The 15,950-nt window shown below is 50.8% G+C and overlaps 1 long non-coding RNA gene across 1 annotated transcript in view; it reads left to right on the top strand.

Moving 5' to 3' along the window:
- Positions 1–283: 283 nt before the first annotated feature.
- The window catches only part of LOC134970034 (uncharacterized), a 178,288-nt gene continuing 162,621 nt past the window's right edge, over positions 284–15,950 (top strand). The window contains exons 1-2 of the long non-coding RNA XR_010189621.1: positions 284–622; positions 1,143–1,258. This is a non-coding gene — a long non-coding RNA (uncharacterized LOC134970034). The remainder of the gene's footprint in view (positions 623–1,142; positions 1,259–15,950) is intronic.

Below are 15,950 nucleotides of genomic sequence, written 5' to 3'. Positions count from 1 at the left end.
CAGGGCTCGGGAGTGTACAGAGCCGCTGGGGAGAGCTGGAGCTGCAGCAGTGAATGTCACAAGACATTTACCACCGCTGCTGCCCTTGAAGTCTTCACTTTTTACCTCATAAAAAGCTTTTCTCAGGGCTGCTTGGAGCAGCCCCTCTGTTAAGTGCCTGCTTACTGCAGCACCAACTGACAAACTGAGCTCCTGTGCTGGGAGGCGGGGTGATGTAGGAGGCGGCGCTATGCATCTTGGGAAAAGCTTTGAGCCTGTTGGTGCCTCGGATCAAGATCCTACTCTACACCCCATTGTCCAGACTTGTGGAGCCCAGTGCATGGCCGGATTAACAATGGGGCGGATGGAGCTGCAGCTCCAGGCCCCCCATTGCAAATAGGCCCACAGGAGTGACAGCAGTGACAGGAATAATCTCTTTCCTGTCACAGACTGCCAGCGCCCATGCTCTCTCCCGTGCATCTCCTCCTCTGGCTCCAGCACTCACCTGAGATCCGTGCAGGCAGTGTGGTAGCCGCCCCTCCCCTCCAGTCTCTCCTTCAATCAGGGCCCTGAGCCTGTCACTTACAGGCCCAAGCTCCGCCCCCAGACTGCACGGGGAGCTGCTGCTGATGCAGGAAGCCTGGTAAGTTTAATGGCTTCTTGTTTAATGGAATCAACAGTGTGTGTGTGCAGCATGTGTGGTGTGTGTGTCTACTCCATGTGCGTGTACTGTGTGTGTATACTGTGTGTGTACTGTACATTGTGTATACTGTACGTGTGTACTGTATACAGTATGTGTGTACTGTATGTGTGCTGAATGTATGTATACTATATGTGTGTGTGTGTGTGTGTGTGTAGTGTGTACTGTGTGTATATATATATCTATCTATATATATGTGTGTGTGTACTTTGTGGGGGTGTACTGTGTGTGTATACTGTGTGTGTATAGTGTGTACTGTGTGTCTGTATATGTGTGGGGGGGTGTACTTTATGTGTGTGTGTAGTTTGCACTTGTGAGTGTACTGTATGTGGTGGTGTGTGTGAGTGTGTGTGTGTGTGTGTGTATATATATATATATATATATATATATATAAACACACATACACACACACACACACACACACAAACACTGTTCCCCCGTTGCCCTGACGCTGTTCCCCCAGATGTACCCTGTCGCTAGGCAACGGACGGCGCGGAGGTGATCATGTCATAGCCGGCGGACGGAGACGTGGCGCTCGACTCACCGTGTGCTGGTGGCAGTAATTCCTACTTACTTAAGGTAAGCTTCTCACTATAATCTTGTTGTATGTCACCTTGAAGAAGGGGCGTGTAAACCCTGAAACGTCGGTGGTGCATTTTTTACAAATTATTTAAATACAGTTTTGACTTTTTTCATTAAGCCTCTGGAGTGCCGCTGTTTGTTTACCCTAGCAACGGGGGAACAGTGTTTGTGTATACCATTCATACTGAGGGCACCGGAGCAGATATATATATTAGTCCATGTGAATGAACTAGCACTCTTTGCTGGAATCCTTATATGCAGGGTGCCATCACTGAGCAGTTATTGTGTAATGTGTCGAATAAACTGCGGCACTCCAAGTAGCTGTAGAAAATCTTTAGTGGAAAAGTATCATTACATCAGAGTCATGTGGCTTACGTTTCGGTGCCACTCAAGCAACTTTCTCAAAGCAGACAAAAGATGTCTGCTCTGGAGTGGGGCTGTCACTTCCCTCCTCACGATGTATAAGAACCAGGCGGCACTCAGTGGACTTGGTGAAAAAAATAGTGCTTTAGTGTGGCAAAAATGCAATTAGGGCATAGCTTGCCAACGTTTCAGTGCCGCACAGGGCGCTTTTTTCAGGGCTCTATGCTGTAGAACAAACAGCATAGAGCCTTGAAAAAAGCACCCTGCATGGACCCCACATGCTCCCGTCCAGCGTGGAGTGTTGTCATGACAACACGCGCACTGGGGGGAGGGACGTCATTGGCCGGGAACTCAGGGAGCGGCCCTGGAAGTCTCCTGGAGCGGATGCCGCAGGGAGGATGCCTTTTCACTGGCGGACTTCTCACCTTTATAGGTAGGCACCTTTTTCTTAATTTTGTTCACATCACGCCCATTTACGCAGACCACTCCCCCACACCACTGGTCATTCCCCCACACAGGGCCGTAAATACGTGTGTGCAAAGTGGGCTTGGCACACAGCGCAGTTGCCCTGAGGGCGCACGGCCAGCGGCATGTAATGAGTCAAATTGACTCATTACATGCCGCCTCTGCTGTGTGCGCCGGGCAGCGGACAAGGAGGAGGAGGGAGGGGGAGCAGGGAGCCGCAGCAGCGCTATTTCATTGGTAGTAAGCGCCGCTGCAGCATCCCCCTCTCCTTCTATATTGGCTGCCCGGCGCTGCTGTGGATGCTGGGATGCGGTTCCTTTATCCCAGCATCCACAGCAGCGCCAGGCAGCCAATACGGAAGAAGAGGGGGATGCTGCAGCGGCGCTTACTACCAATGACATAGCGCTGCTGCGGCTCCCTGCTCCCCCCTCCCTCCTCCTCCTTCTCACCTGCCTGCACCGAGGGAGCTGCCAGCACGAGGAGCCTGTCAGCAGGGAGAAGGTAAGTATCTCTCTCTCTCTCTCTCTCTCTCTCTCTCTCTCTCTCTCAGGGGGACACCGTCTGCCGCAATGTGTAAAAAGGGGACTGCCTGCCGCAATGTGTAAAAAGGGGGTCTGGCTGCCGCAATGTGTAAAGAGGGGGACTGGCTGCCGCAATGTGTAAAAAGGAGGACCGGCTGCCGCAATGTGTAAAAAGGGGGACTGGCTGCCGCAATGTGTAAAAAGGGGGACTGGCTGCCGCAATGTGTAAAAAGGGGGACTGGCTGACGCAATGTGTAAAAAGGGGGCCTGGCTGCCGCAATGTGTAAAAAGGGGGACTGGCTGCTGTAATGTGTAAAAAGGGGGACGCTGTCTGCTGTAATGTATAAAAGGGGCTCTACCTGGTGTAGTGGCGCTACTGTGCAGCGTAGTATGAATTGCTATTATTTTGTGGCCACGCCCCTTCCCCGTGAAGCCACGCCCCTATAAATTTGAAGCGCGCCTACGGCGCGCACTGCCCCTATGTTGCATGGAGGGGGGGGGGGCGCCACTGTCGTTTCTTGCACACAGCGCTAAAATGCCTAGTTACGGCACTGCCCCCACATCATTAGTCACACCCCCAGCAGCAGCGCATAATAGGCCCTTTTGAAATTTCAGCTCCAGGCCCATTTGGACCTTAATCTGGCACTGGCCCAGTGTACCCCGCAGCAGAAATGCTGCATAGCCGTTACTAGGTGTGTGCCTGCGGTGCGTTGCCCACAGCGCATCTGCACTGTGGGCGCATTCCGCTGGCACACACGTACCACATAGGGCTGCGCCGCACAAGGGAGACCAGCGCGCAGCCGACAAGCTGCAGCGCCCGGCAACCTTGTCATCGTGTGATATAGATTTGTTGCTGGGCACTGCAGCTTGTGTTCTCCATGCTGGTCTCCCTCACTGTGTCAGGGGTAGCTGCTCCCCCTGATGTCCAATGGTGCCGGGCTCTAGGAGCGGTGACTCCCCCGTGCTGTGGGCTCACCGGAAAAGAGTGGCGGCTCCCCCAATGGCAAGCTAGTCTCTCTCTCCCTCTCTGTCCCCCTGCCTAATGTGCAAAAAGGGGGACTTGGCTGCTGTAATGTATAAAAAGGGGGACTCTGCCTGCTAATGTGTAAAAAAGGGGGACTCTGCTGTAATGTGTAAAAAAGGGGGACTCTGCCTGCCTAATGTGTAAAAAGGGGGTTTTGCCTGCCGTAATGTATATAAAAGGGGGACTCTGCCTGACATTATTTGCAAAAAGGGGACTCTGCCTGCCGTTATGTGTAAAAAGGGGACTCTGCCTGCCGTTATGTGTAGAAAAGAGGGACTCTACTGCCTAATGTGTAAAATGGGGACTCTGCCTGCTGTAACGTGTAAAAGGGGGTTCTACCTGGCATAATGTGTGACAGGCGCTCTACCTGGTGTAATGTGTGTAAGTGGCGCTACTGTGCTGCATAACTTAAAATTATGGAGACTACTGTACAGCGTAATATTAAATTGGTATTATTTTATGGCGAAGCCCCTTACCCATGAAGCCATGCCCCTATAATTTTGGCGCTCACCTGCGGCTGGCACTGGCCCTGTTTTGTATATGGGAGGGAAGGGGGGCGCCGATGCTATTTCTTGCACACAGCGCTAAAATGTCTAGTTACGGCACTGTGTGTGGCTAATGCTGCTACAGTACCCATCCCTGGTGTACATCCATGCTTCCAAATAGGCAAAGACTGAGACGCTCACTTTCAGTGTCTGCAGACTCTGCAATCATGCTTTCTATGCCAGCACTGATCGCACCATTGAAACATTCACCATCCCTATGCTGGGGGGTAGGCAGGGGCGGATTGGGAACAAAAAGCGGCCCTGGAAAAATTTGTACTAGTGGCCCCACATGGCCAGCACCAGAGGTGTAGGGTCTAGCCATGGGCCATGGCAGCAGCACCCTCCCCCCAAAGACTTTCCAGATAGTGGGCATGTCCAGCATCAAGGGGGAAGTTGAAAGGAAATAAAATTAAATGTTATGAGCACATTATATGATACACCTTCAGAATTTAGGAAACTATATCATTCTTTAGAAATAGAAATTTTCTTGCTTATTACACCAACCGTATCCCAATCACTATTCTCTCAATCTTATATGTCAGCCAAGCAGGCAGACAGAGCATACACTAGATCATCTGCAATCACAGGCTAAGTGGCAAAGTAATTTTCATGTATGCAAATTATTTAGCATCTTATTCATTATGTCTATAAAAAGGACCACATGTCCTCAAACAAAACAGGCCCCACGGGTGCATCGGCCCACCGGGAATCTTCCCTGTGAACCCTATGGCCAATCCGCCTCTGGGGGTAGGGAATGTTCAGAATTCAGGGAAGGGGGATGGGGGTAGGGTATGCTCCGGTGGATAGGTGCTCTATGTAACGGTCAGAGGCAGATTGGCAATAGGGCTCATAAAGTAGATTCCTGGTAGGCCGACGTTGTCTGTTGGGCCTGTTTTGTGTGTTATCTCATGGCCCCACCCTTGTTCTATCTCTGCAGTACAGCAACTCTGCCATCCAGTGATGCTGCCATGGATACACGGTATGTTATACCTCTTGTGCTGCCCATGTTGGGCAACTTCTACAAAATTTTACAGGGCTACTTTTAGTTCCCAATCCGACCCTGGTTTCAGACACAACTGCAGCAAAAGACGCAAACAATTGTGTACAATCAGGCCCTATGAGGAGGCACCCACCCTCAACAGACCCCACCCCCTTATCAGACCGCATCCCCATTAGGGCTGCTTCCATAAATTTCACGGGCTTGTTTTCTATCCCAATCCGCCCCTGGAAAGTATCCCAGGGAGTAGGGTTGGATAGCTTAAAGCCTGTAACTGGAGCCAGTGCCTCTGTGTATTACCGCTGCTTCTGACTAACAGCACCCAAAACTTTCCTGCCCAGTCTGCACATTGCTTACAGTGCACTGCAAATCATTTACACTGCACATCGCTTACACTGCATATCAATATCACATACCTCCCAACTTTTAATTCTTCCAAGGAGGGACACACGCGTGCTCCCGAAAAAGGGGTGTGGCCTAAGAAAAGGGGGTGTGACTTTGCTGAGAACCTGCTATCGCGAGCCACGCCCCGTTTTCATCACTGAGGGGGCATGCCCAGCGCTCTGTGAGCCGCTGGCATGCCCCCTCTCCCTCTGACTCCAGTGAATAGACGCTGTGCGCATGCGCACAGCATCTATTCACCGCTGCTCTGCTAAGCAGGGCAGCGAGTGCATGAGCCTCCCAACTGCCCCCCCCCCCCCCACCGCAGGACATTGCGGCCCGCGGGTGGGACAGCGGGACAGACCCCAAAAAACGGGACTGTCCCGGGAAAATCGGGACAGTTGGGAGGTATGATATCATACAATTTACACTGCATATCACTTATTTTACATATCACCTACACTGCACATCACTTACAGTACACTGTACTGTACATAACTTACACTGCATATAACTTACAGTACACAGCATATTTCTTACGGAATCAGTATCTAATGCCAGTGCACGGTCTCCCAGTGTTCATAGGCCCTCATTCCGAGTTGATCGGTCGGTATTTTTCATCGCATCGCAATGAAAATCCGCTTAGTACGCATGCGCAATATTCGCACTGCGACTGCGCCAAGTAATTTAACAATGAAGATAGTATTTTTACTCACGGCTTTTTCATCGCTCCGGCGATCGTAATGTGATTGACAGGAAATGGGTGTTACTGGGCGGAAACACGGCGTTTTATGGGCGTGTGGTTGAAAACGCTACCGTTTCCGGAAAAAACGCAGGAGTGGCTGGAGAAACGGAGGAGTGGCTGGGCGAACGCTGGGTGTGTTTGTGACGTCAAACCAGGAACGACAAGCACTGAACTGATCGCACAGGCAGAGTAAGGTTGAAGTTACTCAGAAACTGCTAAGTAGTTTGTAATCGCAATATTGCGAATACATCGGTCGCAATTTTAAGAAGCTAAGATACACTCCCAGTAGGCGTAGGCTTAGCGTGTGTAACTCTGCTAAATTCGCCTTGCGACCGATCAACTCGGAATGAGGGCCATAATACCGACGGATGCCAATGTATGAAATAGCAACAGGGGTTATTATTACAGGCTATTTCTCCCTCTCCCCTACCCCCTTACCTTAACCATTGGTTCCCGCAGCCTAACCCCATACCCGCTGCCTAAACCTAACCCCCTCCTCACAGCCAAACCCTAACCCCCCCTCCCCGCAGCCTAACACTAACCTACCTCACCCCCGCAGTCCAACCCTAACTTCCCCCCATAGTGGCTGACATATACCACAGAGTTGCCTAAACCTAACCCCCCCATACCTGCTGCCTAAACCTACCCGTCCCTCTCCCGCAGCCAAACCCTAACCCCTCCCCCACCAGGAGTGACTAACCTTAACCTACAAGAAACCTGCAGCCTAACCCTAACCTCCAATGTAGCGCCTAAACATACCCCCCCCCCCCCCCCCGTTCTTACTGTCGGTATTCCAACGAGTGTCGGGATTCCATCGTCCGTGTTTCAAGCATCTTCACCTTACAGTGCACTACATATTGTTTACATTGCATATCACTTACAATACATTTAGTTTAGACTACACATCACTTACATTACACATCACTTTCTCTGCATATAACTTTCATTACTTTCTGTGCACTGCATAGATTGCACAAAATATTGCTTTCCGGCAGTTTCTGCTGCAGGGTACACTGGGCTCCACAGGAAATTACATTGGGGTGTAGAGTAGGATCTTGATCCGAGGCGCCAACAGGCTCAAAGCTTTAACTGTTCCCAGAATGCCTAGCGCCGCCTCCTCTATAACCCCGCCTCCGTGCACAGGAGCTCAGTTTTGTAGTTAGTGCCATGCAGTAAGCAGGCATACAACAGGGGGGCTGCTCCAGCAGCCCTGAGAGACGATTTTAAAGAATATTGAAGATTTCAAGGGCTGCAGGAGAGACACTGACTGTGTTGGATGTCAGTCAGACATCTCCTGCTGCAGGTCCATCACCTCCCCCGGCAGCGCTGTATACTCCCGCGCTCTGGTTGCCGGGTACCTACAGCGGATGCTCCGGTTTTCTTCCAAGTTAGTCACACACACGACCGCTGCTCTCCCGGATCGCGTGGCCGCACTCAGGGAGGAGGTAAGGGGTCCCCTCGATGGGACCCACTGTAAATCGCGATCCCGCGCAGCCGGTGGGAGGCGGGCCGCGCGCACTGGCGTGGACACTGTGGTAGAACAGGGACCCCACTAGACCACCAGGGTACAGGTCGGTTTTCTCTCATAAAACCGTTTTATTAAGCCCCCATTGCCCGGTGGTGAAGTCCAGCAGGGGGATAAGGCTTTGACCTGTAGCCCCTCCCCCAGCCCCAGGGCGCCATTTAGAGTAAATGTTCCCGCCCTGGAGCTGCATATCTCTCTCTCTATCACTCCCTGGGTGTCAGTATAGCAAGCAGAGCTGATCCTGGGACTGTTTGGGCAAATCCTCCTCTGTAAAGCTGCCTGCCTGTCAGCGCTGTGCATTTTACAGGACACTTAAATATTCTACATGTCTGCTGTGTTAGTTAAGAAAAAGTGCATTTAGTCAGGGTTATTTAGTACAAGTACCCTGTGATATACATCCAGTCTTTACTGTGCATTGTTATATCTATTAAGTGTATAGCTATACATAGCACTATGGCCCTCATTCCGAGTTGTTTGCTCGCTAGCTGCTTTTAGCAGCAGTGCAAACGCTAAGCCGCCCTATGGGAGTGTATCTTAGCTTAGCAGAAGTGCGAACGAAAGATTAGCAGAACTGCTACTAAATAATTCTTTGCAGTTTCTGAGTAGCTCCAGACCTACTCCTAGATTGCTATCACCTCAGTCCGTTTAGTTCCTGCTTTGACGTCACAAACACGCCCTGCGTTCGGCCAGCCACGCCTACGTTTTCCCAGCCACTCCTGCGTTTTTATCTGGCACGCCTGCGTTTTTCCACACACTCCCCGAAAATGGTCAGTTACCTCCGAGAAACACCCACTTCCTGTCAATCACTCTGCGGTCAGCAGTGCGACTGAAAAGCGTCGCTCGACCTTGTGTGAAACTGCAATGACTTTTGTTAAAGTACGACGCGCGTGCGCACTGCGCCCCATAGGCATGCGCAGAATTGCCATTTTTTGACCTAATCGCAGCGCTGCGAACAAAGGCCCTCATTCCGAGTTGTTCGCTCGCAAGCGGATTTTAGCAGATTTGCTCATGCTAAGCCGCCGCCTACTGGGAGTGAATCTTAGCATCTTAAAATTGCGAACGATGTATTCGCAATATTGCGATTACACATCTCGTAGCAGTTTCTGAGTAGCTCCAGACTTACTCGGCATCTGCGATCATTTCAGTGCTTGTCGTTCCTGGTTTGACGTCACAAACACACCCAGCGTTCGGCCAGACACTCCTCCGTTTCTCCGGCCACTCCTGCGTTTTTTCCGGAAACGGTAGCGTTTTTTCCCACACGCCCATAAAACGGCCTGTTTCCGCCCAGTAACACCCATTTCCTGTCAATCACATTACGATCGCCAGAACGATGAAAAAGCCGTGAGTAAAAATCCTAACTGCATAGCAAATTTACTTGGCGCAGTCGCAGTGCGGACATTGCGCATGTGCATTAAGCGGAAAATCGCTGCGATGCGAAGATTTTTACCGAGCGAACAACTCGGAATGAGGGCCAAAAGCAGAAGTTGACTAGCCCTGGACATACTTACCCTGTGCGACAATCTCTGCGATGCTGGAGCCGGCTTTGACGTCAGACATCCGCCCTCCGTTCTCCTGGACACGTCTGCGTTTTCTTGTCCACGCCCCGAAAACGGCCGCCAACGGTCCCGATCCGCCCAGGAACACCTTCTTTCTGTCAATCTTCTTGCGGTCGGCTGTGCGACCACTTTTTTCGTATAGCGCAACGTAACCCGATGACCCCTGTCACCGGGTTAAGGACGCGCGTGCGCAGTGCAGCCGCTGCGCATGCGTATTCCAAACCCGTTTTCACCGCAGCGTCAAACTGCTGCGTGCGAACGGGTCAGAATGACCCCCCATATACCTCTTGAATTCCCTGTTTGTGATGATACACTACAAAGGGGGTTCTTGTCAGGTATTGTGCTGCTGATATTGTACTGTGTTGCCTTGCATTGAGCTTTTGATTATGTCAGCTACAAAGGGCAACGGAGCTGGGGCTGATCCCACATTGCGTGGTGTTGACGCTGCAGACACATTTGAGGATAACATAGCAGCTGAGGGTTCAGGTTCTGGGGGTTCCTTACCCCCCAGTGAGACTGTAGCAACTGGGGTGCAAAACTACCCACCTTGGGCTACCTACTCCACGCTACTGAATACGCTGGTAACTAGACTAACGCCCCCTATGGGACCTCCTGTGCCGGTACAACCGCTTATGGTCCCCGCGGTTAACCCGCCATGGGCAGATCAGCTGTCCAATCAGTTACAGCAATTGAACCAATCACTGACTGCTCAAAAGTCTAATCCTCGCCCGCCTAAGACCAAGGGGTCCTCTAAGCGGGCAATTACTTCCTCACAATCCACCAACGCCCCAGACACCTAGTCTGATGAGGATGATGTTTATACGGACCTCACAGATTCTGATCCTGATGCTTCTGATGGGGAAGTTGTTTCGCAGGTGGATATTCCTGACTTGTTAGAGGCTCATTATTCAGGTTGATGATGAACCGGAGCCTGACACTGCCCCTAAGAAACCGGACAGGTTTAAGCGTCAGAAGGTGATTAAACAAGTTTTACCTCACTCTGACCATTTAGTTGACATATACTTCAGGAGTCCTGGGAAAATCCAGGAAAGAAGTTCACGCCTCACAAGAAGATGTTGGCTCTCTACCCCCTCGCTGCAGAGCTTAGTAAAAATTAGGAAACACCCCCCGCCAGTGGATTCGCAAGTGGCACGGCTGATAGTATCCTCAGCTCTGTCTGTAACTACCATCATGTCCTTGAGAGAGCCGATGGACAAGCGTGTGGAGGGTTGTTTGAAGGCAATCTACACCTTAAATGGTGCGGTGCATAGGCCCACTCTTGCAGCGACATGGGCTGCAGAAGCTGTGGAAGCGTGGGCTCAGGAGCTGGAGGCGGAGTTGCCTTCCAATGCTTCTGATCATGCTAGACAATGCCTGTTGTATATTGTTACAATGTCTCATTACATTAAAGAGGCGGCTTCTGATGCTGGTATTCTGGCAGCCAAGGCTTCTACTACGTCCATTTTGGTTCTCCGAATTCTCTGGTTACGGTCCTGGTCTGTGGACATGGGCCCCCATTCCGAGTTGATCGCTCGCTAGCTGTTTTTAGCAGCAGTGCAAACGCTAAGCTGCCACCCTCTGGGAGTGTATCTTAGCTTAGCAGAAGTGCGAACGAAAGGATCACAGCGCTGCTACAAAAAAAGATTATACAGTTTCTGAGCAGCTCGAAACTTACTCCTAGCTAGCGATGACTTCAGACTGTTCAGTTCCTGTTTTGACATCACAAACACGCCCTACGTTCGGCCAGCCACTCCCCCGTTTCCCCAGCCACTCCTGCGTTTTAATCGGGCACGCCTGCGTTTTTACACACACTCCTCGAAAACGCTCAGTTTCCGCCCAGAAACACCCACTTCCTGTCAATCACTCACCGATCAGCAGTGCGATTGAAAAGCGTCGCTAGACCTTGTGTGAAACTGCATAGTTTTGTGTGAAAGTACAACGCGCGTGCGCAGTGCGCACCATACGCATGCGCAGAAGTGCCACTTTTTCAACTAATCGCCGCGCTGCGAATGAAAGCAGCTAGCGATCAACTCGGAATGAGGGCCATGGACTCTAAGAAAACCCTGGAGGTACTCCCCTTCAAAGGAGACATTCTTTTCGGAGAAGACCTCAACAAGATAGTGGCTGACTTAGCGTCTGCTAAAACAGCATGTCTTCCTATTACTGCTCCTTTGGTGCCGAAGGCTAAGAGTACTTCCATCCGCTCCTTTCATCCTTCAGGGAAAGCAAAAGGTCATGCGTACCCAAAACAGGTTTGCACTTCCAAACCCAAATGGGCCTGGGCTGCCCGTCAGCCTGCTTCCAAAACTGACAAGCCTGCTGCATGACGGAGCGGGCCTCCCTCTGGGGGATCCCAGAGTGGAGGGCCGACTTCTAGGGTTTATCCAGGAATGGTTGAAAACCACTTCCGATGCCTGGGTACGGGAAGTCGTCACTCGAGGTTACGCCGTATCCTTCAAGAATCGTCCCCCTCATCGATTTTGCCTGACAGACGTCCCTTCGGATCAGGTGAAGGCAAAGACTCTTCATTCGGTGGTACTGTCCCTCCTGGACACAGGAGTGGTAGTACAGGTGCCTCTGGCTCAGAGAGGCAAGGGGTACTATTCACCGCGGTTCCTAGTCCCGAAACCAAATGGGTATTCTCGGCTCATTTTCAACCTCAAGTCCTTGAACAAATTGGTGAAGGTCTCCAAGTTTCGTATGGAAACTCTTCGCTCCATTGTTCTGGCCTTGGAGCCTGTGTACTATATGGTCTCACTGGACATACAGGATGCTTACCTGCATATTCCCATTGCAGTGTCGCATCAGCAGTACCTGAGGTTTGCAGTTGGCAACCTCCATTACCAATTTCGGGCGTTACCTTTTGGTTTGACCACAGCTCCGGAAGTCTTCACCAAGATCATAGCGGTAATGACGGCTGTACTCCGCTTGCAAGGGGTCAGGATCCTACCGTACTTGGACGACTTGTTGATCCTGGCAAATTCCCCAGAGATTCTTCAACGCCATCTGGATCTGACTATCTAGTTACTGCAAGTCCACGGGTGGCTCATCAACTGGAAGAAATCCTCCCTGGTCCCTGCTCAGAGTATGGCGCACCTGGGGGCATTGTTGGACACTCACAACCAGCGGTTGTTCTTATCTCAGGAGAAAGTCCTGAAGCTTCAGGACAGGATTCGATGCTTCCTATCTCGTCCGCAAGTGTCAATACATTCGGCAATGCAAGTGCTAGGTCTCATGGTGTCGGCTTTCGACACGGTGGAGTACGCTCAATTCCATTCCCGCCCTCTCCAGAGGCTGATTCTTGCCAAGTAGGATGACCTGTCTCACCGGATCAGGTCTCAAATTATCTCATTGTCTCCGTAGGTCCGTCTGTCACTGAGCTGGTGGCTTCAGGACCAACGATTGAGCAGGGGTCGTCCCTTCTGGATCTCCAACTGGGACCTTCTGACGATGGACGCCAGTCTGAGGGGTTGGGGCACAGTGTTGGAGCAACACTCCCTTCAGGGTTGGTGGACCAAGGAGAAGTCTCTCCTCCTGATAAACATTCTGGAATTGTGGGCGGTGTTCAACTAATTGAACTTGGCCCAGCATTTAATACAGAACAGACCTGTTCAAGTACAGTCGGACAACTCCACAATGGTGGCGTACATCAATCATCAATGCGGCATTCGAAGCCGCATGGCAATGAGGGAAGTATCACAGGTTCTTCAGTGGGCGGAACGCCATCTGCCAGCCATTCCGGCAGTATTAATTTCCGGGGGTCCTAAACTGGGAAGCGTACTTTCTCAATCGTCAGGACGTACACACCGGAGAGTGGAGCCTCCATCCAAAAGTGTTTCAACTCGTGGACAAGTGGGGCCTTCCAGATGTGGACCTGATGGCGTCTCGACACAATCACAAGGTTCCGGTCTTTGGAGCAAGGACAAGGGATCCTCAAGCAGCGTTCGTGGATGCACTGGCAATTCCATGGAACTTTCGGCTGCCATACGTGTTCCCTCTGGTGTCACTCCTTCCCAGAGTAATAAGGAAGTTCAAGAAAATAGGAATCTTACTTCTGATCGCTCCAGCGTGGCCCAGACGGCATTTGTTCTCAGACCTTCAGGGTTTCTCGATAGAGCGTTCCCTTCTACTTCCGCGGCACCCAGATCTCCTCGTTCAAGGCCCCTGTGTATATCAGAATTTAGCCTGATTGGCTTTGACGGCGTGGCTCTTGAAGGATCCGTCTTAAGGGCCAAAGGATTTTCTGAGGCGGTCATTCAAACCATTTTGAAGGCCCGGAAACCGGCTTCTGCTCGGATTTATCATAGGGTCTGGAATTCTTACTTTGCTTGGTGCGCATCTAACAATCATGACTCTTACAAGTTTAGTACGGCCAAACTTTTGGCCTTTCTACAACAAGGCCTGGACTTGAGCCTTCGTCTGGCCTCCATCAAGGTTCATATTTCTGCCATGTCGGTTTGGTTTCAGAGAAAAATTGGGACCTTACCTGATGTGCATGCGTTCACTCAGGGTGTGTCGCAGATTCAACCTCCTTATGTCCCGCCGGTGGCTCCTTGGGACTTGTCGATGGTTCTGGAGGCGTTGCAAGGGTCTCCGTTTGAGCCTCTTGAATCTGCAGACCTTAAGTGGCTTTATCTTAAGGTATTGTTTCTGCTGGCTATTGCCTCTGCTAGACGGGTGTCGGATTTGGGTGCCTTGTCTTGTAGGTCACCATATCTGATTTTTCACCGTGATCGGGCGGTTCTTAGAACATGTCCTGGGTATTTACCTAAGGTGGTGTCTTCTTTCCACCTTAATCAGGAGATTGTGGTTCTGGCCTTTGCCTCTCCTGATTTGTCTTCCAAAGAGCGTTCTTTGGATGTGGTACGGGCTCTCCGTGTCTACGTGAAGAGAACTGCCTCCATCAGGAAGTTGGATTCTCTCTTTGTTCTGTTTGGTTTTCACAAACGTGGCTGGCCTGCTCACAAGCAGACCCTGGGCAGATGGATTAGAATGGTGATTGCACATGCTTATGTACAGGCTGGCCTTCCAGCTCCTGCTACCATCAAGGCCCATTCTACTCGATTGGTTGGACCTTCTTGGGCGGCCCACCGTGGTGTGACCCTTGAACAGTTGTGCAAGGTGGCTACATGGTCATCAGTAAACACGTTCATAAGGTTCTATGCCTTTGATACTTCCGCCTCCCAGGATGCTTCCTTTGGACGCCGGGTTCTTGTGCCCGCTACAGTGCGTCCCCTCCTATGAGGAACTGCTTTAGGACATCCCCAATGTCATTCCCTTTGGAGCCCAGTGTACCCCCGCAGCAGAAAACAAGATTTATGGTAAGAACTTACCGTTGTTAAATCTCTTTCTGCGAGGTACACTGGGCTCCACAGGGCGCCCACCCTGACACACTTAGCTTCTTTGGGTTGGTATGGCATTAGCCGCTGACACTTTCTCTTGTCATGAGAGTGCGGTGTATGTGGCTACGAACAATTGTTGTCTCTTTTGCCTGCTACTGCATTGGACAGGTTAACAAAAACTGAGCTCCTGTGCACGGAGGCGGGGTTATAGAGGAGGCGGCGCTAGGCATTCTGGGAACAGTCTAAGCTTTGAGCCTGTTGGTGCCTCGGATCAAGATCCTACTCTACACCCCAATGTCATTCCCTGTGGAGCCCAGTGTACCTCGCAGAAAGAGATTTAACAACGGTAAGTTCTTACCATAAATCTCGTTTTTATTACAATAATTGGCCTTAATGCTTGGGGCCAGATGTATTTTGGATATAAGATTTCTGTCATTTGGAATAATTGCATACCATAATGAGAGATCCTGGGGGATGGGACCCAAGTCTAAGCAGAGAATACATTTATGTTTCATATACACCTGATACACAGCCTGAAGGTAATTTTAGCCAATAGTTTTAATAACTTTGTGCAAAGTTTGTGTACATACTAGAGATGAGTGGGTTCAGTTCGCTGAGAACCGAACCCCCCGAACTTTGCGATCCGAGCCAGGATCCGAGCCCGGCTCGAGTTTTCCCACCTGCATCGACTACATCATCGAGGCAAAACTTCATCATCCTGCTGTCGGATTCTTGCGGGTTTTGGATTCTATATAAGTCCTCGTGCATCACCGAAATCTTCACTCCTGTATTGGAGAGTGTACTGAACCGACGTTTCCATCTCAGTACTGGGTGGCATGGCGTGGTGTGCAGTGGGTGGTGTATCTAAAAAAGGGGTGCTCTCTGTCTGCTGTATCCGAAAAAGGGGTGCTCTCTCTGTCTGCTGTATCTGAAAAAGGGGTGCTGCAGTGGTGTAACTAGAAATTTTTCTCCCCCAAGCCAAAAAATTCTCTAAGATAAAAGGGACGTGGCCTCACTAAAATGGGTGTGGCTTCACTGAAAGGGGCGTGGCATTGCAGGAAAAGACTACCTTATACCCCAGTTTTGCAACCTGAACGCCGAGACATTGGCCACCACAGTAAAAAAAATAATCCTGATTCATGCCCCTAGTATTATTTTTCATTTTTCCTACTTACAGTATAGTAATGCCCCTTACACATTATGCCACACACTGCAATGGCCCTTA

Source organism: Pseudophryne corroboree, chromosome 11, assembly GCF_028390025.1.
Source record: "Pseudophryne corroboree isolate aPseCor3 chromosome 11, aPseCor3.hap2, whole genome shotgun sequence".
Lineage (NCBI taxonomy): Eukaryota > Metazoa > Chordata > Amphibia > Anura > Myobatrachidae > Pseudophryne > Pseudophryne corroboree.
This window is presented reverse-complemented; position numbering and strand designations above follow the sequence as displayed.